At 44.6% G+C, this 25633-nt stretch overlaps 1 protein-coding gene and 1 long non-coding RNA gene across 5 annotated transcripts in view; one reads left to right on the top strand and one right to left on the bottom strand.

Annotated features, from left to right (window-relative positions):
• Positions 1–25633, top strand: part of Arhgap10 (Rho GTPase activating protein 10) — a 262769-nt gene that overhangs the window by 46353 nt on the left and 190783 nt on the right. The window lies entirely within an intron of this gene.
• LOC147002379 (uncharacterized) lies at positions 22960–24572 on the bottom strand. Its single transcript, XR_015048627.1, has 2 exons — positions 24370–24572; positions 22960–23732 (listed from the first exon to the last, which is right to left on the bottom strand). It is a non-coding gene; the product is annotated as an uncharacterized LOC147002379 (long non-coding RNA).

The raw sequence follows: 25633 nt of genomic DNA on the forward strand, positions 1-25633 counted from the left end.
TCCAGGGAGTCTGATTCCCTCTTCTAACCTTTGTCAGTACTGGGCACATAGCTGGTTCACAGATGTACATATGAGCAAAACACTCATCCACATAAGATAAATCTTTAAAAAAAAGAAAGAGGCGTGTGGTGGTGCATGCCTTTAATCCCAGCACTCGGGAGGCAGAAGCAGGAGGACTTCTGAGTTCGAGGCCAGCCTGGTCTACAGAATGAGCTCCAGGACAGCCAGGGCTACACAGAGAAACCCTGTCTCGAAAAACCAAAAATAAATAAACAAATAAAGAAAGAAAATTAAGGTTAGTCCGTTCGTGTTTACTGGCAAGACTTTGCTTCCTATTTTATCCTGTTCAAAGATGGACAGAGAGCTTCCTGGACTCAGAAGTGTAGAGCTTTGAAAGGGGATCGGAGGTAGGCTGTGGGGTAGACAAAGCTGGGGAGCCTGCAGGCCGCCTCCTGTCAGATAACTGCTGTGTGTTAGTGCCAGTAGGTGATACCAGGTGGTGTGAGTCTGCAACACTGCCATTCAAGTTGCATCCCCAGTGGCCTGGTCCTAAGGACGGAGGCCCCAAGGACTCAGGCAGGGGCCTGGAGGGTGGGAAGAGCTGCTGCTTCTCTTTCCACTTCCTCCTTCTTCGCTGAACCAGGATACTTCCCCTTCACCAGGAAGGATTCCAGGACACAGCAGTAGGGAAAAAAGTGGTAATATTTGAAGCCGGCTTTCATCATGTTCTCCTGAGTCCCAGCTTCATTCCTGGTATTCTAGTATTCGGTATCAGATTCAGCCATATTAGGGGGATGCTACAACAACAACAACAACAACAACAAAACAGGACTGAGCCTGGCAACGCACACTTGCACCGTGACTTGAAAGGCCAAGATTGGGTGGTCACCAGTTTCAAGTCAGACCAGCAGACATAGTTCACATCTTACTGTCTCTCTGTGTAGCCCTGGCTATCTTGGAACTTTGTAGACCAGGCTGGCCTCAAACTCAGAGGTCTGCCTGCTTCTGCCACCTGAGTGCTGGGATTGAAGGTATGAGCCACCACAGCCCACATCTTATTTGTCTCTCACTGTTGTCTTGACCTCTGTCATCTGCCTTCTGCTCTGATGCTGTCCCCACTAAGGTCACACCTCTGACCTCCTTGGACCCAGTGCTCTGCACACCTGCAGCTTGGCCTCAGTCCTCAGCTGGGGTTGGCTGTATTGTAAGTCACTCACTTGGTGTGGAGCAGGCTCTTCTCTGTCCAGAAGGGCTCGGGGTGCTGATCCTGGAGCCCAAGTAGTTTAATCTTTGGCTCACTAGTCTTACCTCCTCAGGCACGAGCCAAGATGGAAGCCGACTAGGATGTAATAGTCTTCCGGAGCTGAGAGAGTTATTTGAGGCTTCAGGGTCAGGTGTGGTAGCTTTCAGGGGAAATACTATTGAAGTTTTTTCTTTCCTTAAGTAGTACCTGAGAGACACTTAACTTGGCACAGAAGACTTCAGTGAGTAAAGACTGAAGTAAACAGGATTAAGAAGGAGTTTCGACACTGGAAACCTCCAGAGTTTTTACTTATTGGAGGGAGGGAGGGAGGAGCCAGAGCTTGGGAAGGTAAACAGGGACCAGTCAGTCTTTGGCCTGGGTGGAGTGAGGGAAGGGTGGGCCGGAGCAGAGCCAGTGGCAGGCTGGGAGTGAATGGCTGCTGAGGAATTTGGGGCTGTGTTCCCCAGGCAGTGGATGAACAGGACCCACGCTGCTCACCAGGAAGGCTAATCTTGTAGTAGCTGGGTAGGTGGGGATAGAATGAGGTAAATTTCCTTTTGGTCTCACCTCTAGGGTGTTTTGTCTGAAGGGCCTTCTTGTTCAAGTTCAGTGGGGCCTCCTCTTAGGACCAGTTCCCTCTTACTCCACCAGGGCCTCCTAGGCTCGTGACCAGCGACCACTGTGTGCTCGGCCTAGGGAGCCAGTCATTACAGCTTTGACTGTTGTGATAAGAGGCACACAGATAGTAGTAGAATGACCACATTTCCTTCCTGGCAACACAGCCTCGACCTTGGGATGGTGTGAAGCATAGGTCTTTGGGGAACTCCGAGGGCCGTGGTTTAGGAAGTACGTGGAGAGCGTGCCTTTGGTAGGATCTGAAGTCAAGTATAAGGCAAATTGAGAGAGTGAAATTTAGACCCAGCAGCTCCCTTCCATAAAACTTGATAATTCACATTAGACTTTACTGGCTGTTTAACACGCTTCTTTCCTTGTCTCCACGAACCTCTACGATCTCAAACCAGTGCCGCCTTCTTTGGTTTTAGAGCAGGCACCTGACAAGGGAAGTATCCAGGCATGAGAGTGCTAAAAGTACTCTGGCTCTGAGGAGCAGGTCCTGAGGAGCCACAGAGGGCAGACACGCCCACTTCACTTTTGGAAGTCTTGTTCTTCCCTCCTCTCTGTATACTTGGGAGTGTTCTTTATGTATAATTTGAGCAATGGCTAATAAATGCCCTGCATTATCCTGGCAGATGTTTTGGTAGGAATGAGAAAATGAGTCCTGAGGTACTTACTGTGAGTTGTAATTACCTGGGCAGTTCTTATGACATCAGGAAACCCAGGGGCTTTTCATGCTTGTTTGCTGTAGATATCTCTAAAACATCTGGACAGTCCCTCAAATGGGATGATCCCAGGCCCCGGTCGGTGTCTACGGACGCAGACCCGTGAGGCCGTGAGCTTCTGCAGGAGCGGGGACTGCTTCTCTCAGTTGATGACATTCTCACTGAACCAAGGACGCAAGTGACTGTAGGACGGTGACTGCCTTTCGGAGGGTGACTCCTCCTCTTAGAAGCTCTACTTGTTTGGGAGAAAGCCCAGGGACGAGCTATTTTTCCAAGAATTGTTTATCTTTTAGTTTTGTGGAAACGGACAGAACTGCCATCCTAAATTTAGCATGGTGTAATTTTCCAAGCAATATTCTGTGAATATGTTTTTATACAGTCGAGTGCCATGCATTTTAAGCGAGAGGTTTCGACATGCCTGATGAATACAGTGTTCCTTTTCTGACATAGGAGGGGATCTTGGTTGCTCGGGGCAAGCTCCTGCTTTCTCACAGTTTAGGCAGATAAACTGGTCCACATAGGGCCACATAGTTAGATGACAGAACTTGGCCCTTTTAGATTTCCTTTCCCATTAGAGAGACCTTTCCCTAAATACATTATAGGTTTAGTACCTGAAACACTGAGATGTCCTTGAGAACAGAGCTTTTACTGGCCCAGAAGACAGGATTCAAGGGACACGGGGGAGTCTTCGATCGTGCTGACCAGGGAGGCTTCCCTTCTTTGTTCTTGGATTTTACTATGTAGCTCAGGCTGGTCACTTCTGAGGCTCTGGAGTGCTGGGGTTATAGACATGCACTCCTAGCTCAAGTCAAAAGTTTTCCTTAGTGCTTCAGAAAGGTGTGTTATTTATGAATGGAGAGGTCTCTCTCTCTCTTTTTTTTTTTTTAAATCCTAATGTCTTAGTCAGGTTGGAGCTATAACAAAATACCACAGACTTGGTGGGGTGTGGCTTAAAAACAACAGTTTCAGGAGGTTGTACTTGGTTTGGGATGGGGCCTCTTATTTTCTGTGTAAGGACACTAATTCCATCATAGAGTCCCCACTCACAGAGTCATCCCACTAGGGAGAAGGGGGTAGGGCTTCACCATAGGCATTTTGTGGGAACATAGACCTTTGGTCCATAATACCGAGGAATGCTGTTTTTGTTTTGTTTTGTAAAGAGCTGTCTAGTCATGTGTGGTCTCATAGGCTTGTACCCACGTCACTTAGCAGGCAGAGGCAATGAGCTCCTGAGACTGAGGGCAGCCTGGGCCACGTGTCAAGGAGCCTGTCTCCACAATAACAGCACAAAGGTGGGCGATCTGGTGCAGAGGTGGTTCTTGGAGAGTCAATGTGGTTGTTATTGATAAATACTCCTCCAGACATGTAAACACATGGTTACACATATTTACAACTCCCTGGAGATGAGTAGGTGAGTGAGTCGTTTCCTAACTGCCTGTCCAGTTCTTTAAGCAGATACTTGGTTCGGCCTGTGTTGAGAGTGTGTGTGGAGCCCACCATTGCTGGCTAGTACTGAAGCCGTGGACCAACAGTTTTCTTCTGTCTTCTTTCAAAGATGCTTTTTTTTTTTTTTTATCAAATTGCATTAATTCTTTAATTTTCTTTTTGATAGCCCATTTTAGCAACTTGCATAGAGTGTTATAATGAATTCCTAAGTTCTCACAGATCTAAACATTTAAAGGACATGTGTCCAGAGATCTGCTTAATGTATGAATGAACACCACTCCAGATTGAAGGCCCCTGTAACTTCCCTTCTTTCTCTTTCTAGAAGGATCCATTATCTTAGATTTGGAATGTAGCATTGTCATGCATTTTTTTATACTTTTATCACACTTATATTTGTAAGAAATAAATATTTTAAAGCTTAATGGAAGTGATAGCATACTGTATATAAGAGAAAAGGCCATGTTTTGCAAATTGTCTCATTTCAATTTACTTCTGTGTCATTTTTAAATGTATGTATTCCATCCCATGGTTATTCTATAGTGTGTGTTTACCTGTGAGGTGTTTTAGATGGTTTCCAAATTTTCACTAAGGTTCATAGAAGTTCTGTGGGTATGTATGCTTGCACAAAGCTGCAGATAGCCACAGCTGAGTGTCTCTGGACTCAGCTACGCTATAGTCCTGCTCAGTTTTACTCCATTCATTTACATAGCCTGTCTGTAACCCCTTCAATGTGTGACGTCACTGATCAGTGTCTTCTCTTATACTTAAGATTAAATATCTGAATTTTTCACCAATTGTTACGTATAAGCTTATTGTCCTCACTTGAATATAGAATTTGCCTGAGAGCACCAGTAGTTATCTTTTCAAACATGTAGTGACCTTTCAGTTGTGTATGTGTGTGCATCTGTGTGTTGTGTTGCACTGTATGTATTTGTTTGTATGTGTAGGTATTGTGCATATGTGTGTATGCAGAGGCAGGGGAGGTCAAAGGGCAACAGTGGGTGTTTTCCTCAATGAAGTCTCACAGTGTGTGTGTGTTTAGTTATTTTATGCCTGTGCGTGTTTGGTTTGCATGTATGTGTGTGAACCACGTATGTACATGGTATCCATGGAGTTCAGAAGAGGCACCAGGTACTCTGGAACTGGAATTGTGAATTGTGTGAGTGCTGGGAACAGAAACTGGGTCCTCTGCAAGAACAGCAAGTGTGTTGTGGTAAATATTAAATGCCGGTTTTCCCCCACCTTTGATCATTTAGTTCTCAGATAAAAGACAAAACCTCTGTAGTTACGATATCCTTGTAGCACTAGATCTGGGCAGATATCAACCCTCTACTTCCCTATCAATAACCCTGAGATAGAACTTGCCATGTTCCATCTGGGCTGTTCTTACTCCAGCTGGCTAGCCCTCAGGACCATGGTCTCACGATTCACCTACTCCATGGTGTCTTCTCCTTTCTTTCCTTGGGGTCTCTGCCTCAGATCCCAAGCTGGGCTACTAAAGGCCCCCTACCTCTCTTCTGCCATCTTGGCCATCAGTATCTTTATTCAACCAATAGTTTTAAATTAAGGAACAAGTTTGTATAGCATCACTTAGTGATGGTCTCCTCCTTCCTGAGGCAACTAGACCTTGGAGGCTAGTAGTTAGCATCACAACACTCCCTGTGCTGGAATTGCAGCTGTGTAGGTTATTCTACCCTCTCTTATTATATTATAGAGATCAGAACTCAGGCCCTTGTACGCTTTTGTTGGGGGTATCTCCAGCCTCTGGTTCCTTTTTGGTTTGCATGTTTATAATGTAATGGAGTGACTCGGGTACAGAGTGACCTTTGACCTGTGACCCATGACCTCAGCCCTTGCTCACTTTTTACTCCCGTCTGCAGTTGAACTCCACTGACCTCAGCAAAACTGTGACTGTTACCAAGCACTTTACCTGCTTCTGCTTCTTCCGGTCCACGTTCTCAGTCTCCACGTCCACGCGTACTGTCTTGGATTTCATTATTCCTTGTCTGGTTTTCTGTGGTTTTAAAATCTCGCTTCAAAAATAATTTTTAAACTATCTTAGTTGTAGTTTCATGATCCACCCCCCCAGTTCATTTATAAAATTATATTTTGTGACATAATGTGTGTACGTATGACACAGAAATGACTCACAGTTGTTAAATATTAAAGAAAAGAGCAGACCAACATGGGTATTCCAGCATAATAGATACTTTTCCAACTTAAAAAAATTTCCCCCCTACATGAAGCGCTTTATATTTTGTGTTTGGGCATGCGCGTGTGTGAGTATATCCCCTCCACTGTCCGATGCTTCTCTGATCTGTGTTGGATGCCTCTCTGTGTGTTGTATTTCCAGAAGCAAAGTAGCTTAAACGGAAGCAAATAACCTGACTTGGTATGGAGCAGACCACCCAAAAGTCAATAAATACTGAAGGTGCCAACGACTGATGCCATAGAGCTTTCCTGTTCTTTTAAGTTCTTATGTGTTCTGGGAGTGTGTGCACCAAGCCACTGTTACCTGAGCCAGTTGGAGCCACTGGCTGGGCTGTTGCTATTCCATAAAAAGCCTTGGGGCACAGAGATCTAAGACAGGCCAGGTTGGGGGGGGCGGGGCAGTCCATCAAGCTGCTTGTTAGTGTCTAAGTCTCGTGACCTCAGATGTTGACTTGAGACTCCAGATGTTTCACGTAATTATGTCCTGTTCCTTCATGCATTGTTTGTTCTGTTGTAACTGGGGCAAAGTGGGAGGCTCAAGTCATCTAAGCTTGCTTCGTGTACTTCATAAGTATCCGAACTGATGACTGTCTTGTCACTCAGCCAAAGAAGCAGCTAGGGCCTTGAGCTGTGCTTATCATGCTGAGACGTGGAGTACCCCACTGTGGGAGCAGGTCACCACCAAAAGAGCCAAGCATGGAGTTAGGCCGAGTGGGCTTTCTGCAAGGCTACACTTCAGTCAGGAGCTCCTCTTGGGGAGGTTTAGTTGAGGTTTAGCTCTGTAGTTTGTAACCTCCTCACCTAGTCATCTGTCTGGTTTTCATCTGTGTGCAGCATATAAACCAGGCCTGGTGTGTAAGCCTTGGCAGCCTGCAGGCATTATGACCTTGCTGGGTGAGCGCCACACTGCCTTGCTCAGTTTTGGCTGTGATAGAGGGCTTTGTGTTTGCCGAGTGGACTCTGTTGCACAGTCTGCTTTCCAGTTAGCAGAACTCTGTTGATTAGTTCCTTCAGGAATGGATGGTGGACCCATGTCATCTAGATGTACAGACAGTGGTGATTTGGGTATCTTTTTGGCTGTCTTCCCACGTGAAGCCAGGCCTTACTCTGGCCTTGCATTTCTTCACTTTTTTGGAAAAAAAATAATAACTGTGTGTGAATGTGTGGGTACACTTACTGTGGTGCTGCGGTGGGTGCTGCAGAATAAATCCATGGGTTTTCCTCCACTGTGAAGTGGGTGTCAGGGGTCACTCTGCAGTGCTCTCCCTGCTGAGCCGTTTCTTGTTGACCACTGTTGGTGTAACAGACCTAGTTGTCCCACCTTGTTCGTTGCCTGCTGACTTTGGTTCATTGGTTTTTACTGCTGGTCACCGGTCTCCTGATCTAATGCTGTCAGTGTGGACACTAGGGCTGTGTAAGGAATAGTTGTTTTACGGACATTCCTTTGAAAACAGATGTGAGCATGTGCACATGTGCATGCGCGTGAGTGCAGGTATTCCCCTGCCGCAGCACACCTGTAGAGATGAGGTATCTTGATGCTTTAGATACCAGGCTAGATGGCCTTTGACCTGGGAGAGTCTCCTGTCTCCGTCTCCTGCCTCACCATAGGAACTGGGGATCTACAGTGCCCAGCTTTCCTTGGGTTCTGGATCCAAGCTCAAGTCCTTGAACAGTAATATATATTCATGTATTATCATATAGTACATTAATGTATTTATAGTATATATTGCATGGAAATATATAAACATAAATAACATATAATTCATTAATATAGTTATATAAAATATATAGATAGTAATACATTAATAGATTATATTTGTTACATTATATACACATATATCTTTTTAAAAAATTATTTATTTACTTATTTATTTAATGAATGAATGAATGAATGAATGAGTACACTGTAGCTGTCTTCAGACACACCAGAAGAAGGCATCTGATCCTGTTACAGATGGGTGTGGGCCAGGAATGGGTTGCTGAGAATTAAACTCAGGACCTCTGGAAGAGTAGCCAGTGCTATTAACCTCTTAACCACTGAGCCATCTCTCAACCCTACACATCTAACTTATTTGCCATAATCACCATGGCCTGTCATATTACTTGGGCCAGAGAATGCTCAGTGAGGTATTCTGATCTGATGTTTAACTTTCCCATACTAATTTATAGTCCTATAAGCAGTACATGAGAGAGCAGGCTACTCTGAAATTTCTTCCTAGTGCATACTTAAGTTTATGTATATATATAAAAAATATATGTATGTATATGTATGTATGTATATGTATATATATATGTATATGTGTGTGTATATATATGTATGTATGTGTATATATATATATATAATATAGTGCACACACACACATACACACACACACACATATATATGATCATCTTTAGCAAATGATTGTTTTTGGGGTGTAAAATCATAACACCAGCTGTGGTGGAGAGGTGGGCAGGGCACAGGTGAACCTATACTGCATGCCGGTAGAGGCTCTCAGTGTTTATGGGAAGCCGCGGACACTTGTTGGGTGGCCAAGTGAGCTGGTTTACATCACCTGTCCTTGCTGGTATTTGACTCTCAGTTCGGTTCCCCTTTTACATTTATATTCTCTCTCACAGGGCTCTTGCTTACGTTCACAGTGTCCACAAAGCCCTCCACTCTTCAGTCTATTTCATTCTTTGTGGGGTTTTAACTTGTCTGCTTTTTAGTTATAGATTATGAACTTGTGGAGTGTTGTTGGGAGCTGGACCAAAGGTGTTTTAAAATGTAGATGTTTTGTTTTCCATGATAAGGCAATATTATACAATAAACATCATTTGGAGTATGCTGTTGTGATTATTAAAAAAAAAAAAAAAGGGAGGGGGAGTTGGAGAGCTGGCTCCGCAGCTGGAGAGCACTGGTTAAGAGCACTGGCTGCTTTTCTAGAGGACCTGGGTTCAATTCCTAGAACCCGCCCGGCAGCTCAGAAGAGTCTGTAACTCCAGTTCTAAAGGATCAGACGTCCACTTCTGGGCCCTGTGGGTACCTGACTGCACATGGTAGAATGAAATACACGTAGGTCCATTTATATGCACACAATATAACATATATAACATACAAATCTTAAAAAAAAGAATAACTCCCCAGAATCTGGCAGTGAAGAAATAATGTCTCTTCTGGGAGATGAACTTACACTATCATTCGAAACTAAATTCTCGGGGTCTTAAGTACAGAATCACTAGAAAGGCTGGGCCTTTGCTCATAGAGACGGTACACCCCATTCAGCACTCTGTTAGCCAGAAATGCAGAGCCGGCGGTGGGCACACACCCTGTTGACTCGCCCTTACCTCTTAGGTTCCATAGCTCATAACATTCAATTTGTCTAGGAACCTCCTGGACAGAGAATTAACAATGGAGCAATCAGAGCTGGCGATAGCTCTCTGCTTGCGGTGTGTGCAGAAGCAGATCTCAAGTCACTTGTGTGCCCTTCCCTTCTCAGCGAGCTTCCCCAGGAACCCGGTGTGCCTCTTGCCTCTGTAGTTTGCTGTGATGTGAACAATGAGTGAATAAAACAAAAAAAAACAAACAAACAAACAAAAAAAAAACAAACAAGTCACAACACTGGCTACTTTTGTCCCCATGAAGCAGCTTCTGGCAGCTTCGGTTGACAGGGCTGTCGTGCTGTGAGACAGTCTGCACCCGCAGAATGGGGCTATCAAGCCCCTCCTGCTCCTGTTCTATGTTGGGAGCATGCAGAGACCTCCAAGAGCTTGATGCTTTGGGATTATGGGATAGGGGTGGACTTAGGCATAATTATTGGTGCAGGTTCTAAACTCAGTGTCATAGTTAACTCACCCAGTGGCTTTGGGATCACAGGGTTACGGTACTGTACACTTGCTAAGTTGGCTCAAACAGTGCTTTCGAGTATCAGCCATTGGCCAGATTGTAAGAAGGCCTAATGCTAACTATGCAGTTACTTAATTCTTATAGCATAATTTTAGTTCATACAGCTCAGACTGCAGAAGACTTTATAATTATCCCTACTTAGAAAATGTCTTCCTGGGCTCCTTACAGTCAGAGAAGGGTACTTATGAGAATACGCCTGGTGGAATCATATTCAACCTCGATAGCCTGAACCCAAGACAAAACCAGATGTGCTTGAAATAATGAAGTACATATTGATTACACGTGAAGGTGTATTGTCTACATGTATGTCTGTATGCCACATGCATGACTGGTGCTGATAGGGGCCGGAAGAGGGTTCCATATCCCCTGGGACTGGAGTTACAGATGGCAGTGAGCTGCAGAGTAGGCACTGGGAATTGAACTCGGGAGCTAGTGCGCTTAACTGCAGAGATACCCCTCCAGCCCAGTACATACCTTCCCGTCACGATGTTGAGTTCAGTTTTCCTTGGGGGACATGAACAAATGTCTGCTCACTCTGGACCAGCGGTTCTTAACCTTCCTAGTACTGCAACACTTTAAATACAGTCCCCCGTGTTGTGGTTGTGAGAGTCCACAACACCCTGGACTCAAATATCAAATAGTATGTAAACGCAAAGAGTGTTTTGTTTTGCACAAGTCCAGCATGCTGGGGTCTCCCATTACCAGAATGAGTGACACCCAAGTGAGCTTGCAGGCTTGATTTAAAGCACATTAGGGAATTCCAGGGTAGGTGACCTCTATGTTAATCTATCTGTTAATTCCATCTCTACCTCTACAGACATTCCATTACTGGGGTGTGGGGGGCTGGAAACTTGCTGGGGAGGTCTGGAGACTGTTGCTGAGGAAGTCTGGAAACTGCTGCTGACCCATTGTCCTTGCCTCGGGCCAGGTGTCAAGGCAGCTTCTGAGACCTGGATTTGCCTGGAATTGCCCAGTTCTTGGAGACAGAGATTTAGGCTTAGTCTCCTTAACTGCCTATCTGAAGCCTGTCATGGAATCAGCCTAGCCCTCTCAGTGGTGACACCCAGCCATAACGTTATTTTCATTACTATATAACTGTAATTTTGCTACTCTTATGAATCATAATGTAAGTATTTGGTATGCAGGATGTCTGATACGCAACCCCTGTAAAAGGGTCATGTAAAGTAAAAGATTATTAAGTTCTGTGTATATTAATTAATGCTGGAAATTAATATGACAGCAATTATTCCTTAACTAGCTTTTCCCCAAATAACACAGAGACCTTTTAATATTTCAAAGCCTTAGGACTCAGCTGGGCAGACTCTCAACTTACTCATCTCAGTTATCCCAACACCTAGCCTCATGCAGCCTAACCATGAGCAATGCCTTCCAGGCCCATAGTCACGTCCATCTCCTCTCATGTCTCCTGGCAAAAAGCTTGCCTCCTCCACCTTCCCAGGGTTCTTTTCTCCCTCCCAGGAAGTCCCACCTTCCACTTCCTGCCCAGCTAATTGACCATCAGATTTTTTTTATTAAAGCCAATTAAGAAATGCCGTGGGTAGGTGAAGAAGGACAGAGACACAATTTCACACCACACTGTGTACTCCAACAGGGTTCTACCCCAAAGGGTCGGATCCACAAGCTGAGAACTGCTGCTCTCCATAGAGCACTATCAACAGACGGAAGTAAGGATTCCACTCAAGTCCAGCTTGGCAAGCCAGTGAGTTTAGAGGACTTAGAGAGGCGTGGGTGGCCCCACAGCAGCTGCATCGCTGTCAGTGCAAGATGAACAACAGCTTCCCCATAACCACACAAGTGAGACGCACACAGTCGATTCATTATATCCCTGTGTGAGGTTGAGCCTCTCTAGATCTTGTGGTCCTTGGACCAGGTGGCCTGCAAGGAGGAGGGGGGTCAGTGCAGGAGGAAACTGAGTAGCTGAAATCTCAGTAAGGGTCTCATGTCCCTTCCTGTCATCTCTCTCTGTAAGGGACTTAGGGTCAGCTTCGTTGAGGGTCTCGGAGTAATTACAGATGCTGTGATTAATATGAAAATGGCTACCATGTGTCTGTGTCACTGTCCGTAGTTGTACTTGCCTTCTGAAAGTGCTCTGTAAAAGTATGTCATGTTCTTCATTCCCCATTCATCCCACCTGTCCACAGCTACCCATCTCTCCTGTTTCCTTGAGAGCTTGCTTCAAGAAAGTTCTCAGCTCTGATGCGGATTAAAATCCGCATTCCTTTGCCAGAAGGGACTAACCTTCTAGCAACTCTATTTTATGTTGCTTATTATTCAAAGCCAGTTTAAACATTTTTTTTATGAGTTATCTCAATTTAGTAAGACATCAATATGGAGTTTTTTTCTAATTTTGGTAGCAGCAGTTTTAGCATCCCCACACCTGGAAAGTATCTTTTTGTCCATTGCTCTCAAAGGATAGTTTTGCTAGATATAGAATTATGATCATTGTTTCTTTCATCTCTTGAAAATGCAGGCCCTCTGCAAGATCAGTATGTTTTTGGCCCCTGAGCCACTTCTCTAGCTTGGGACTCTCTTCTAGTTCTTTACTGACCCCAACTCCTCCAACTTTATATTTGATTGTTGAAGCCATATCATGGTGGCTGCTCTACAGTATTTTAGGCCTGATTTTCTTCCTGGTGGTGTGTACTGATTGGCTTTTCTCATCAGGCAATGACTTTCCTGGCTCTTCTGATGATTGGGTTTTCAGTTGTGCCCTGGTACAACTGCCTGGTAAGATACCCTGGGTGCTGGGCAGATCCTGAGTTACAGCAGGCAGTCACCTGCTCTATTTAGTACGCAGATCCTCATAATGGTGGCCTGTTTCTCCAGAGGTGGTTCAGTTTTGAGGGAGCATTTGTGGAAATCCTTGAGTCTGATGGATCAATTTCCCCTGGGGTCAGGTCTCATTGCTTCCTGCTGCTCTGGCTGTGAAGGTGGAGGGAATTTCCCTACACTGGACTATGAAGCTGTTTCTCAGTAGGGGAAGGTAGTTTCAGGTCTGTGGGGACTCAGGGACTTCCCTGCTTGTGGCAGGATCCCTTGCCTGGAGAGGCCTGGGGCGTTGAGAGTCATTGTGGAAGTGGTATGGGATCTGTCTAGTGACATCCCACAGTTTTCCTCCTATTTCTGGACAATGGACCGGAGTTCATTACATAGTACTTACAACAGCTCGCTCTGTCTGCCTGGTCCATTGAACACACCTTGTACCTGAGTTCTCAAGGTTTGTGGGGCTTCAGATCCATTGCTCTTTGGATGGTGTAGAATGTGTCTGGTGTTGTCAGGGGAGCTTGAGATTGATCTGGGCTAGCCTTAGACTGACCTTGGATTGGCGTCTGTTGCTAGGGTGGGATAGGAACCTTTAGGCCTTAGCACTTGGCAGACTTGCTGTGCCAGAAACAATTAGGGTTTATTTTCCTGTATTATTGTAATCATACGTACCTGTTTTCTAGGTAAGGCTTTTTTTTTTTAAAGATTTATTTATTTTTTTATTTTATGTATACTAGTTCACCGTAGTTATCTTCAAGACACACTAGAAGAGGGCATCAGATCCCATTACAGATGGCTGTGAGCCACTATGTGGTTGCTGGGAACTGAACTCAAGACCTCTGGAAGAGCAGTCAGTGCTCTTTACCACTGAGCCAGCTCTCCAGCCCTAGGTAAGGCATTTTGGAAGTCAGGTTAAATGATTAGACTTAGGAATTTTTGTTGGTACTTCAGCAGAAACCAGAGTTGGGTATTTATTTATTTAATTATATTTTAGCAAAAAATGGGAACTTTGGAACTATGCTTTTGACTTTTGGACATTTAACATACCAGGGAATTCACAGGGGAACCCTGTGTAAATAAGGAAGGAATCCAGTCTTAAATTATTGGTCGAGATGGAAGGCCTACTATGTGTGTGAAGCAAGTTTAGTCATTTTTGATAAAATCTAAAATAACGTAGCTTCTGCATGACCTTATGAAATCGTCCTTCTGGCACAAGAAGGTTCTACCACTGGCTGCCTTTGCCCTTCTCATTCTACTTCAAAGAATGTCCACACTGTAATTAAGATGGTGACGCTTCCCAAACAAACGACTCCTGTAACAGCATCACTTGGGGCTCTCCATCAGGCAGAATCCACACTCCACAGACCCCAGCTGCTTCTCAGGCCTGTGCCCTGTTCTACTGACTGCTGTGTCCAGTTCCTAGCAGTCTTTTCTTTTCTAAGAATAGATTCCTTATGGGATCTAATTTTTTATGAAGGCATACAAATTCAATTTTATATCAATATCTATGTAATTTCCTCAAAGCTAATACATGTTTATTGTAAATCTCCCCTTTTCTGAAGTTCTTTGGTTAAATTGGATGATTCTTTGTAATAGTCACGGTCCACTCATCTCCCAACTCAGTGTGGGAGGTGTTAGGACATGCCAGGCCCCTGCTAAGTGTTGGGTGGAGGTAGGGATGGATGTGAGGTGTGAATGCAAGGTGCTTCCATTATTCCTGTTGACTTTTTGAAAACTCTTTAAAGACCCAAAGAAGTTAAAATTAAAGACACTATTCACCTGGTATTGCTTGTTGGCATTCTAATAGGCCCAAGGAGTCTATGCTGATGCAGAATGTTAATCTCGCATTCCATGCTCTCAAACTCTGCGCACTTAAAGCAAAGGCAATGAGTTTATGCACATACAATATAAGTTTCTATAAGTTTTCTTTTTAATATGTTATTTATATGACTGGAAAGTTGGCTCAGTGGTTGGCTCACTTGCTACTCTTGTAAAGGATCCAGGGTCATTTCCCAGTACCAACATGGCAGTCCACAACATCTGAGTCTCTAGTCCCAGAGTGTCTCTAGTGCCCTCTTCTGACTCCGTGGGCATCAGGTAGCCTCATGGTACATGTGTATCCATGGAGGCCAGCACTCATACATATGAAATAGTAAACCTTGTTACAGAGCTTTATACAATGGATGATTGTATCCAGTTTGCCCTTGCTTTTGTTTGGCTTCTGAGACCACATGTTAAGCTGGTTGAGTGGACAGATTGAGCAGGTCTGTTTCTCCTCTTACCATGTGGGTGCTTTATACCCAGTAGGTTCCCCAGATTGCATACATCTCCATGTTTGTCCGAATTCTATCGTCAGACACCAAAGTATATGTGTGTATTGTCACAGTTTCAAAACCTCTAGTCTCATGTAGACTTTGGTAGCTTGTTCACATGTATTTTAGAATTATTCTAGTCTAAGCATCTACAGTTCACTCAAGCAGACTCCTCACCGCTCTCTTGTGTTACATCTTCCATTAAAACATGCTGATTTGTCTAGTCGCTGTGCTTCTAACATCCATTGGGCCACCTTGGAAGCCTCTGCCCTTCTTAGTGCTATTCAAGTGTGATTTTTTAGACCCTCGGCTACCTTCTCAGAGCACAGCCTTGCTTGCTATGGGTTAAGGGGTTTGCTTATCAACAAGGAAGTCTATCTATGAGGAGAGAAAAAAAAAACAGGCCTCCAAAACAGAGTGCTTAGGGGCCCAATTAACTTATATTCTGCCCAGATTCCATATGTAACATAAAGGTAGAAAGATTGTTGTGGGTGGTAGTGGAAGGCTAGAAAGGGGTGGCTTGGGGTAAGGGTAGAGAGGGGTGGCTTGGGGTGGCTCGGGGTAAGGGTAGAGAGGGGTGGCTCGGGGTGAGGAGAACAGAGCAGACCTCCACAGTGAAAGCTAGCATTCTGTATGCTAATACAAAATTAAAGTAATAAAAAATAATCCTTTGTCCTACTTTCTTGTCTCAATGGGTTCCTTTGACAATCAGTACAGGGGGTGTTGCCAGTGGGGCCCATGACCTCCCTTACCACCTTGTCTGTCCAGCAGAAATGTCACATTTCCAGGCCTCTCACAGGTTGAGCACTGTAGGAGAGGATGCTACATTAAGGAGGGAAGAAGTCACATGGCTTGGCTTTGAAGCTTGGAGAGGCCAGGTTGGATGGCTGGTGCCACTGCGGTTGACTAACGGTGCTTTTCATGGGAGTCCCCCTCCCCCCATTGCTGACATGAAGATGGAGGAGAGCTGGTAGAATTTTAAGAAGACCCACCCTTTCTTCCTCCCTCCCTCCCTCCCTCCCTCCCTCTCCTACCCCCTGGCATTGAGATGGGGTCTGTCTATCCCTGGCTAGCCTGGAACTTCCTATATAGACCAGGTTGAATGCTTAAAAGCCTGCCAGTTCTGAGTGGCTGGCATTAAAGGTGTGCTACCACCCTTGACTGGAGACATTTTTATATAAAATATCCAGCATAGTAGATCCTCATAATTAAGAGTTGTGAATCAATAATCATAGAGAGTCATGGAAAATTAGTAGGTGTGATTGATTGCATTAGGTAGTAAAAATTGTGGTGATTATAATGGTTGAAAATGTGTTACGTAAATAAAAGACAGGTCAAAAATCAAAGTTTAGAATCAAATTTTAGACAAAAAAATAGTTGGAATAGATACGAAGTACAGAATTTATACCAGAGTGTTTTGGTATGAATTATTTGTAATGTACTATTTTTCTCTGTGTATGGTTTGATATGAAGTAAGCTTGTTTAAAAATTGTCCCTGTTATGGCCTCTGTTTTGGGTCATGCCTTTGAATTCTATGTGCTTTTAGGTAATGAAGTTGTTTTTCTTATTTTAAAGATGACAGCTTATGTCATTTCACACTTACAAACACATGCCTTGCTTGCCTTGTCAGGCAGGGGACAGTGGTTTGGTGTGTACCACAGCAGAACCCGTGTCAGGGAGTGAAGGAAGAGGGCAGTCAGCACTGCTTAGTCAGTTACCAGAGAATCGGGCAGCCTGAAAACGGGCTTATTTTTAACTGTTATAGGTTTTGGTGTTTTTTGACTTTTTGTTTTGAACTCCATGCCTGGTTTTGCTTCCATCGGCCACCTCTGATTCTCTCCATTTGTGGCCCCTTCATGGCTGGCTTCTCTACATGGTCTCCCTTAAAAAGTTCAGTGTTTCACTTTGGTTTCCTTTCTGCAGGTGGTTGACAGTTAAACCCTCTGTTAAACCATGACCTCACCTGCGTCTTGCAGAATTGCTGTCCACCGTGCCATTATGAAATGGCTGATGTATAGTTGGTTTCTGTCTTTCCTTTCTATTTTCTTTCTCTGCTGTTCTGACAGGATACTGTAGTAACTCTTGATTCATTTTACTTCCCCACAAGGTGTCTTAGAAACTCTATCTTTATCCTCAAGTTGGCAAGGATGAAATGAAGATTGCCCAGGACATCATGTCTGCAGAGGTATATGGCGGGTGCTGGTGATGCTGGTGATGCTGGTGAGGGGCATAGGCTGATGGAGAACTCCCTCTGTCATTGGGCTGTGTTGTAGGCCAGGTTACTTTGCGATGAGGTCTGTCTAAAAGGCATGCTGGCTGTCCCAGTGTCTTCTCTGTGAATCTTGTGTTATACATCTTTTTATGGATAGAAAAGAGGCCCCGGATTTAATATTCCAGTTTATTTGAATCTTTGTCTCCATTGTCAGTCACCATTGACCTTTAGACCCAAAACCTGGTAAAGAATGTAGGAAAAGGTGCAGCCAGTGCCTTGCCTTGGTGTCTTCTCAGGTTTGCAAAGAACTTGCCGAGTGCTTGTTCTGACCTCTGGATTATGGGAGCAAGGGGAGCAATCACGAGTTACAGGAGCTAGAAGCCCAGTCAGAAATGTGTCAGGCCTGAGGGCTAGTGCACTGCGGGCATGCTTGTGCAACACAAGCTGCAGGTGCACTTGTGCCCTCGCTCCTGCAAGGTCTGTGTTGTGCTTATAGGCTGAGGTGACCCTGCCCTCAAGGAAGCCCTCACAGACCTCACTGTGTGACCGGCATCTCCACATTTTCTCTGTTCCCTTCCTTCTTCTGCTGGCTCTGGCCTCAGTGTGACTCTTGGAAAATGTTCCTTTCTTGCTGATATTGCTACTTTGTACCTCTTTTCTAGTTTTCATATAATCAAGGTATTTGTAATCTTCATTCTTCATATTCTTCATATTGTAATCTTCATATTCTTTTTATATGACATCGTAATAAACAAATCTGGAGGCTGAGTGTGGGCTGAGCAGTGTTTGTGCCGAGGCCGTATACGGTGGATCCTCTGCTAGCTGAACCCTGGGTTTCACCCACATTTTACTGTTTCTCATGATGCTCCTGGCCATGCCCACCTGTGCTCCCCCACCCCCGACTCCTTTGGGATTTTCTAGACAGGGTTTCTCTGTGTAGCCCTGACTGTCCTGGAACTCATTCTGTAGAGCAGGCTGCCCTGGAACTCTGAGATCTGCCTGCCTCTATCTCCTGAGTGCTGGGATTAAAGGTGTGCTCCATTGCCTAGCCATCTTGCTCTCCCTTTGACCTTACCTACTGGGGCATGATGAGGATCAGTGAAACTAACACGTGCAGGTCACTTGTCATCTACACTTGAGTGGCCCAGGGGGCACGCAAAATAAACGTCACATGGTTATTATACTCCAACCATTTGGGAGCAGTGTCTGACATAAATTTCTAGCTAATTGTGTTTCTTCATTGTGATGGTTAATCCTGATCATCAGTTTGACAGGTTTGAGATGTGCCCAGGAGGGCGTATCTGTGAGAGCATTCCAGAGAGGCTTGGCCGAGGGAAGAAGACTTGCTACGGAAGTGGGCAGCACTACACCATTGATGGGAGTGGAGAAATTTGTAAAAGCTGGGGTTGAGCATTGATGGCATATACCTTCAATCCAGCTCCTAGGAGACTGAGGTAGGAGGATACCTGTGAGTTCAAGGCCAACCAGGGCTACACAGGGAGTTCCAGGACAGCCAAGACTACATAGAGAGATCCCGTCTCAACACACTTTCACAAAAGGTAAATCTGTAAATAGCGAAAGCCTGGCCCTTGCCCCAGATCCCTGACCTCCTGAGTCAGTCTGAGGTGAAGCCAGTGCGTCTGAATGGCTGTCTCCCTTTCAGAAGCTAACTGCCTCCAGTTTGTTCTGTCTTTGATTTCTCTCCTGTGATAAAGTAGTTGATTAAATTATGTTGCCACTGAGATCAAGTTTCTACCCCCAGATCTTTTAAGGTAGGCCTGGACTTGAAAATCCAAATGCTTTTAGGCATTTGTGAGGCCATGGTTATCAGAAGTGTAATAGAGAACCAGCCCATGTGAGAGAGTCATATGAAAACTTTAATGAAAATAAGAACTAATGAGCAACTTTGTGGGACCCCCAGATTTCAAAGCCTATATTTAGTACTACTCTAGAGTGGCCACGTGAAGCTAATTTTCATCAAGCAGTCTTGCCATAATAAATGCTTGCGGCCTCTCAGCCATCTTTGTTTACAGTGAGCAAATAAAGGGGAGGAGGGAACGAATTGGCCCACGCCTTTGCCCCCCAAAACCTGACCGTGTCTCTTTACCGACAAACACATTGATCTTCAGGCAGACATGCAAAGACTTGAATGCTAGGCCCTGGCTGCCTTGCTCTGTTGCTCTTTGTTGGGTTGTTGCTTTTACACTCAGGAGTGCCTGTTCCTGCCATCCTGCTCCTCCAGAAATGATGCCAAAACCACAAACAGTTCTGACATGCCTGAGAAAGAACAGGCCTGAATTCCTGTTGGAGTTCCCCTAGAATGGGTGTGTGACATTGATTTGGTCACCCAGTGTGATGCCTTTGTTCCTTGGACAGTCAAGAGAAGATGTGCCAGGTGTTTTGGATTGGGCAAGCATATAACCTCATCACGGTCCTCTCTGGGACGCAGCCACCAGTGGAGCAAGCTTTTCAGCCTTCTCCACTGTAAGCCTTTATGCCTGTCACTTCCCCTGGCTGTATGATTTTGAGCAAGTTGGTGAGAATCTGTCTAATGGGTTGTGTGTGCATAATAACACCCAGAACTGTGTTAACTGAACTGATAACGCGCAGTGGAGCACCTTCCAGTGTAAGGGTCCTCCAGTGATGACTCATCTTGATCCTTGGGAACTGAATAGGATTCTGAGGGAAGACTTTGCAGAGGAGACTAAATTATGGATCCTGAGAACGAGGAGATGGTTCTGGATGGTCCAAGGCCAAACACAGTTCCAGTCGGTCTTAAGGAGTCCTAGAGCAGCAGTGAAAACAGAGGTCAAGAGGGGTGCAGTTTATGGCCATGGGGAATGTGGCCACCCTCTAGAAGCTGGAACCCTAGAACCTTCAGAAAACGTCCTTTGTGCACCTTGATTTTAGCCCTCTCAAAACCTTTGGCTTAACTCACTGGTTTTCCAATTGTCCAAACAGACTAATGAGCTCTGTGAATGGGATGATAATACATGTTGGTATAGATAGATAGATAGATAGATAGATAGATAAATAGATAGATAGATAGTGTGGCTACTATATTTGTGGTCATCAATACAGGTTATCTGTTTTATCTTTGTGTGTGTGTATCATGCATGTGTGCTCTTGCTGTTTTTACTAGAAGATCCTTTTTAACAAAGAACCTGTGGTCAGGTGCTGTCTGTACTCAGCACTGGTCACAGTCGATCCTTACCTCTGAGCAATGGGTATAATGCATGTGGATGGCACGTGGCTTAGGGGAGATTGGATGGTGCTGTTGAGTGTGGACTTTCTAGTGGGACTGCCAAAGGGTGTTTATAGCTAGTGGATTGCTTTGTAAGTGGTATGTTAGGTTTTAAGGTCAGGTATATGTTTTCTCCGTCAGGTATATGTATTTGTTTTGGGACATGTATTCCCCTATACATTCAGCTGATTTCTCTGTACTTCATCAGCTTGTCATTTCCCATCATTCCTTTGACTTCAGATACTGCTTATTCTGGGAATAAGAACTTAGTACAGAGATGACCCACATTGGTCAGGTTTAGGAAGTTAAGGTCTGAAACACTTTCCGCTCGCTGTCACCAGATACTGTTGGCCCATGAGCTGTTCCTAGCACTGTCTCTGATGGTGGCCTTCAGGCCTAGACCAGCTTAGAGCAGCTTAGGAGTGTGCTGGGGCTCATAAGGACGCTTACGCCATTTTCTTTTCTTAAAGCTTGCAAAATGAGCTATTTACTTACTTGTAGCCACAGTGTAAGGTGCTGCTGCTGGTGCTGTCAAATGGGAAAACTTGAAAGAACGTTTGAAGCCAGTTCATAGTCCTAGAAGAATTTTGTTTTACTTCCAAGTTACGTGGATTAACATCAGCATTATTTTCTTGGCAAGAATCTGGCATGAAGATATTGAGTTCTTAGAATCTGAACCTTGTTCTTCTATAAATAAATCATCGGTGACTTTAGATTCTGGGTTGAACGTGTACTTCCCTTGTTGGCAGATTTCTTGGCAGACCTTTGCATAATTGACAACCTCGTTTTTTAGGCCAAGGAATGCAAGCTTCTAGGTGCAATTTCTCCACTTAACAAAGGGTGCTGGAACCAATATAATTTCTAAAATTTATGTGTTTTACTGAGTATCCTAATTAGGGTTTCTATTGGTGTGATGAAACACTATGGATAAAACAATTTGAGGAGATAGGGTTATTTGGCTCACATTTCCATATCATTGTTCATCAGTAGAGGAAGTCAGGACAGGAACTCAAGCAGGCACCTGGAGGCAGGAGCTGATGCAGAAACCATGAAGGAGTACTGCTTACTGACTTGCTTACCATGGCTTACTCAACCTGCTTTTTCATAGAACCCAGGAGCATCAGCTGAGGGGTGGCACTACCCACAATAGGCTGGGTGTTCTTCCATCAGTCACTTACTAAGAAAATGCCCTACCAGCTTGCCTGCAGCACTATCTTACAGAGGCATTTCTTAATTGAGGTTTCTTCCTCTCTGGTGTCTAACTTGCATCAAGTTGACATAACCTAGCCGCACACTGAGAGCGCATGCATTGTTTGTTTACTTTCTTTTCAAGTTCAGGATGGTGGAACTTCGCTTATCCTACAGGGGCTCCAGGCGTTGAGAGTAGAAGTTGGAGTTTAGAGGTATGTGCCAGTTAGTTTTTTTCAACTTGACTCAACCTAGACCTCTAGGAAGAGGAAACCTCAATTAAGGAATTGCCTCCATTGTATTGGCCTGTGGACGTATCTCCGGTTCATTTCTTGATTGTTCACTGACAAGGGGGTACCTGGTCCACTGGAGGGAGTCCCACCTCTGGCAGGTGGTTCTGCGTTATGTGTGAAAGCATGCTGAGCAACCATGGACTGCAAGCCAGAAAGCAGCAATACTCCATGGCCTCTGCTTCAGTTGTGCCTCCAGGTTCTTACCCAGGGTTCTTGCCCTGAATTTTCTTCAAGATGAACTATAAACTTCTTCCTCAAGTCCGTTTTAGGTCAGTATTTTATCACAGCAACAGAAACTGTAACAGGGTATTTAGTCATTTCATGACTGGTGCCATACTTACAACTTCAGTATTTCTTGGAAAAGCCTATTCTGAGAGACGTTACATCAGCTTCAACCAGTGTCTAGCTTCGTAAGTTCCATGGCTTTAACTAGACGGCTCTGCTATAAAGAAACACTATTCTCAATAAAATCATCAAGGGCATGCCATGGCTGTTGTGCTGGAACCTGGAGCTTTCCAAACACTATTGTAAACCGAGGTATTTCTTGGCAGTTGTTAAGAACAAATGCCTATCAATAACTGATAATTGAGAGAAACATGAAAATTCCTGGACACATATATCTACCAAGATGAAGTCATGAAGGAGGAAACCTGAACAGACACAGTTAGCAGATAATCTGGACATATGCAGTTCTCACAGTTTAACTATCAAGAAATAGAAAACCTGTGAACAGATCAGTACTGAGTGTGTCTTAGTTGGGGTTCCATTGCTGTGAAGAGACACCATGACCAAGGCAACTCTTATAAAAGCAAACATTTACTTGGGGCTGGCTTACAGTTTCAGAGGTTCAGTCCATTATCATCGTGGTGGGAAGCATGGCAGCATCCAGGCAGACACGGTGCTGTAGAAGCCAAGGGTTTTACCTTGATCCAAAGGGAAATACCTCTTGATCCAAAGGTGTCCAGGAGGTGACTCTGCATCACACCAGCCAGACTTGAGCGTTTGAATGAGATCTCAGAGCCCCATCTCCACAAGGACACACTTCCTCGAACAAGGCTACACCTCCTCCAGTTAGTGCCACATCCCGCGGGCCAGGCCACCACAGATTGAGTCAATAATTAGAAATCATCCAGGAGCTCGGTGTGGTGACTCATTCCTGCAATTCCAGTATCATGAAGTTGATGCAGGAGGATCACCACGAGTTTTAGGCCAACTTGGGCTGTGAAAGTGAGATCTGTCTGTAAAATTACATGAATAATTGTTAAACCCTAGGGCCAGGCAGTTATTATATTGCGGATTTCTATAGACTATTATAAAAAACCATGAAGACCACGTTTTCAGTTATTCCAGAAAGTTCATGAGGAAGGAATTCTTTTAAATGTATTCCACATGATCAACATTACTCTAATATCAATACCAGGCCAGGACACAGGAACCAGTGGACTTTGATGGCCCGATGGGTAGAGGTGTCGGTGCATGGATCCTGATTCTTGGATCCTCAAAAGTGGCAGGAAAGAACTGACCCCCAGGAGTTGTACTGTGGCCTTGCATGCGCATCTGCATTCACACGTGTCTACATGAAGACAGAGATGATTAAAATGAGATTCAAGAAAAGAATAAAACTGTAGGATAATATCTTTGAACCTAGATACACAGACTTCAACGAAACACTACCAATCCCAGTCTGTAGCGCATTACAAAGATATAGACCATGATCAAGTAGAATTCATGACAAGCATACAAGGATGGTTCAGCACATGTAAATTAATGTGTATATTAAGTCAATAGAATGAAGAACAAAACCATATAATTCTTTGTATAGAAGAAGCACTTGATAAAAGTCGATATTTTTTCTTGGTAAAAATCAATGGCAAACATTCGATTATAGAAAGTATGTATAGTGTACTATGGATGCTAGGCGACAAGCTGTCACTGTACTCAGGAAATGCTGACTGAGGTCTAAGGTCAGAACAATTCAGAGCTGTTGACTGTGTCCACTTTACTGCTGGAAGCCTTGGAGTCCTCAGGCAAGCAAAAGCAGCAAGACATTCATCTTATGAAAGAGGAAGTTAAGTTGTCACACTTGGTAGGAGGTGTTTTGTATAGAAAACCTTAAAAGCACTGTCCACCATTTCAGAGAAAATACACAAATTAAGCAACAATGCTGGCTGAAACTCCAACACGTGATTCTCAGAAGTGCCGCCACCCACCTGCCAACAGTGAAGCGCTGGGGGTCTGCGTTTGCCTCTTCACTGGGCTGTCAGGATGTTGCTCCGGGAGGTGAAATGCTAGCTGAGATAGGGGTCCCAGCCTGTGCTTCTCCAGGTGTCAAACAGTGCAGGCCAAGGCCGAGGCTTTGGTTCTCAAACTCCTGGGCACCCAGGCAACACTGGGAACCCTGAAGAGTTGAGAATGGGCTGTGGGCCTAGGATGAGTCATGGGAGGATCATGGGAGGGTCATGGGAGGGTGAGTGTCCAGAGTTCAGGAGAGTTAGGCTTGGCTCTGAATGAGGAAGGCTTTCCCCAATGGCAGTCCTTGGTGAGAGAGACCGCCCTTGCTTGTCCAAACTGTTTGTTCATGGAGGAAAAGGATGCATAGGCTTACCCAGGGAGAACAGAGATTAAATACCTTCTGTAGCAAGGGATGTCTGGGAAGGGAAGCTCATTGGCTGGACATCCAGGGCCTATTCAGATACCTCATTAGCATGCTTTAGGCTCTATGCTACATGGCCAGTTGTGATCCTCTTAGTGGGGTGTCGCGGTCACGTGCTTCAGGATAGGAACCTGGCCGGGAGTAGATTCAAATACTTACCATTCTCAGTGATGAAACTGTCAGGGTTTTTAATCTGCGTGACCTGACCAGTTAGTTTTTCTGTCTAGTGACACGGTTCCGCTTGGCCACCAATCATGAGAAATAGAACCTAGGCAAAGGACCTGGGACTAATGTCAAACGTCTTGAAAGTTAGAGTGGGGTCAGGATGGGACTTTGGTGAATGTCTGAGATATCTGATCAGCCTAAGGGTCCCTTCCTCACCTCAAACAGAAAAAGGAAAGCTAAAACGTACTAGGTAATGGGAAAACAATCATGTGTGATTATTAATTATTAAAGGAATGCAGTTTGATGCGGTCACATGCTTATGTGATACAAACATGAACCCTGGCACTAGAAAGAGATCAACAGGAATGGAAAGGAGCCAGGAGCATTCTTACATGTTAAAAGGAGAAAAAAAAAAAACAAAACCCTCAATACTTAGCCTACTAAGGCATTATGTATGGGAGAGAGGTGCCAGATTATCTGTGCAAATATACCCTAAATTAATTTACTTTTCAAGTAACATGAAGAGTTTATTTAAAAATGTCATTCTAGAACATTTAGTTCTGTCCATACAACATACTGTCCTTGAATGAAGGAAGGACCTTTGCTCTTTTTGGGTTCGGTGTGGACATTAAGGTAACAGCACCAAGTACAGTAAT

The sequence above is a fragment of the Mus caroli genome, unplaced genomic scaffold, assembly GCF_978045245.1.
Source record: "Mus caroli unplaced genomic scaffold, Mus_caroli_1 scaffold_10, whole genome shotgun sequence".
In the NCBI taxonomy this organism is placed as follows: Eukaryota; Metazoa; Chordata; class Mammalia; order Rodentia; family Muridae; genus Mus; species Mus caroli.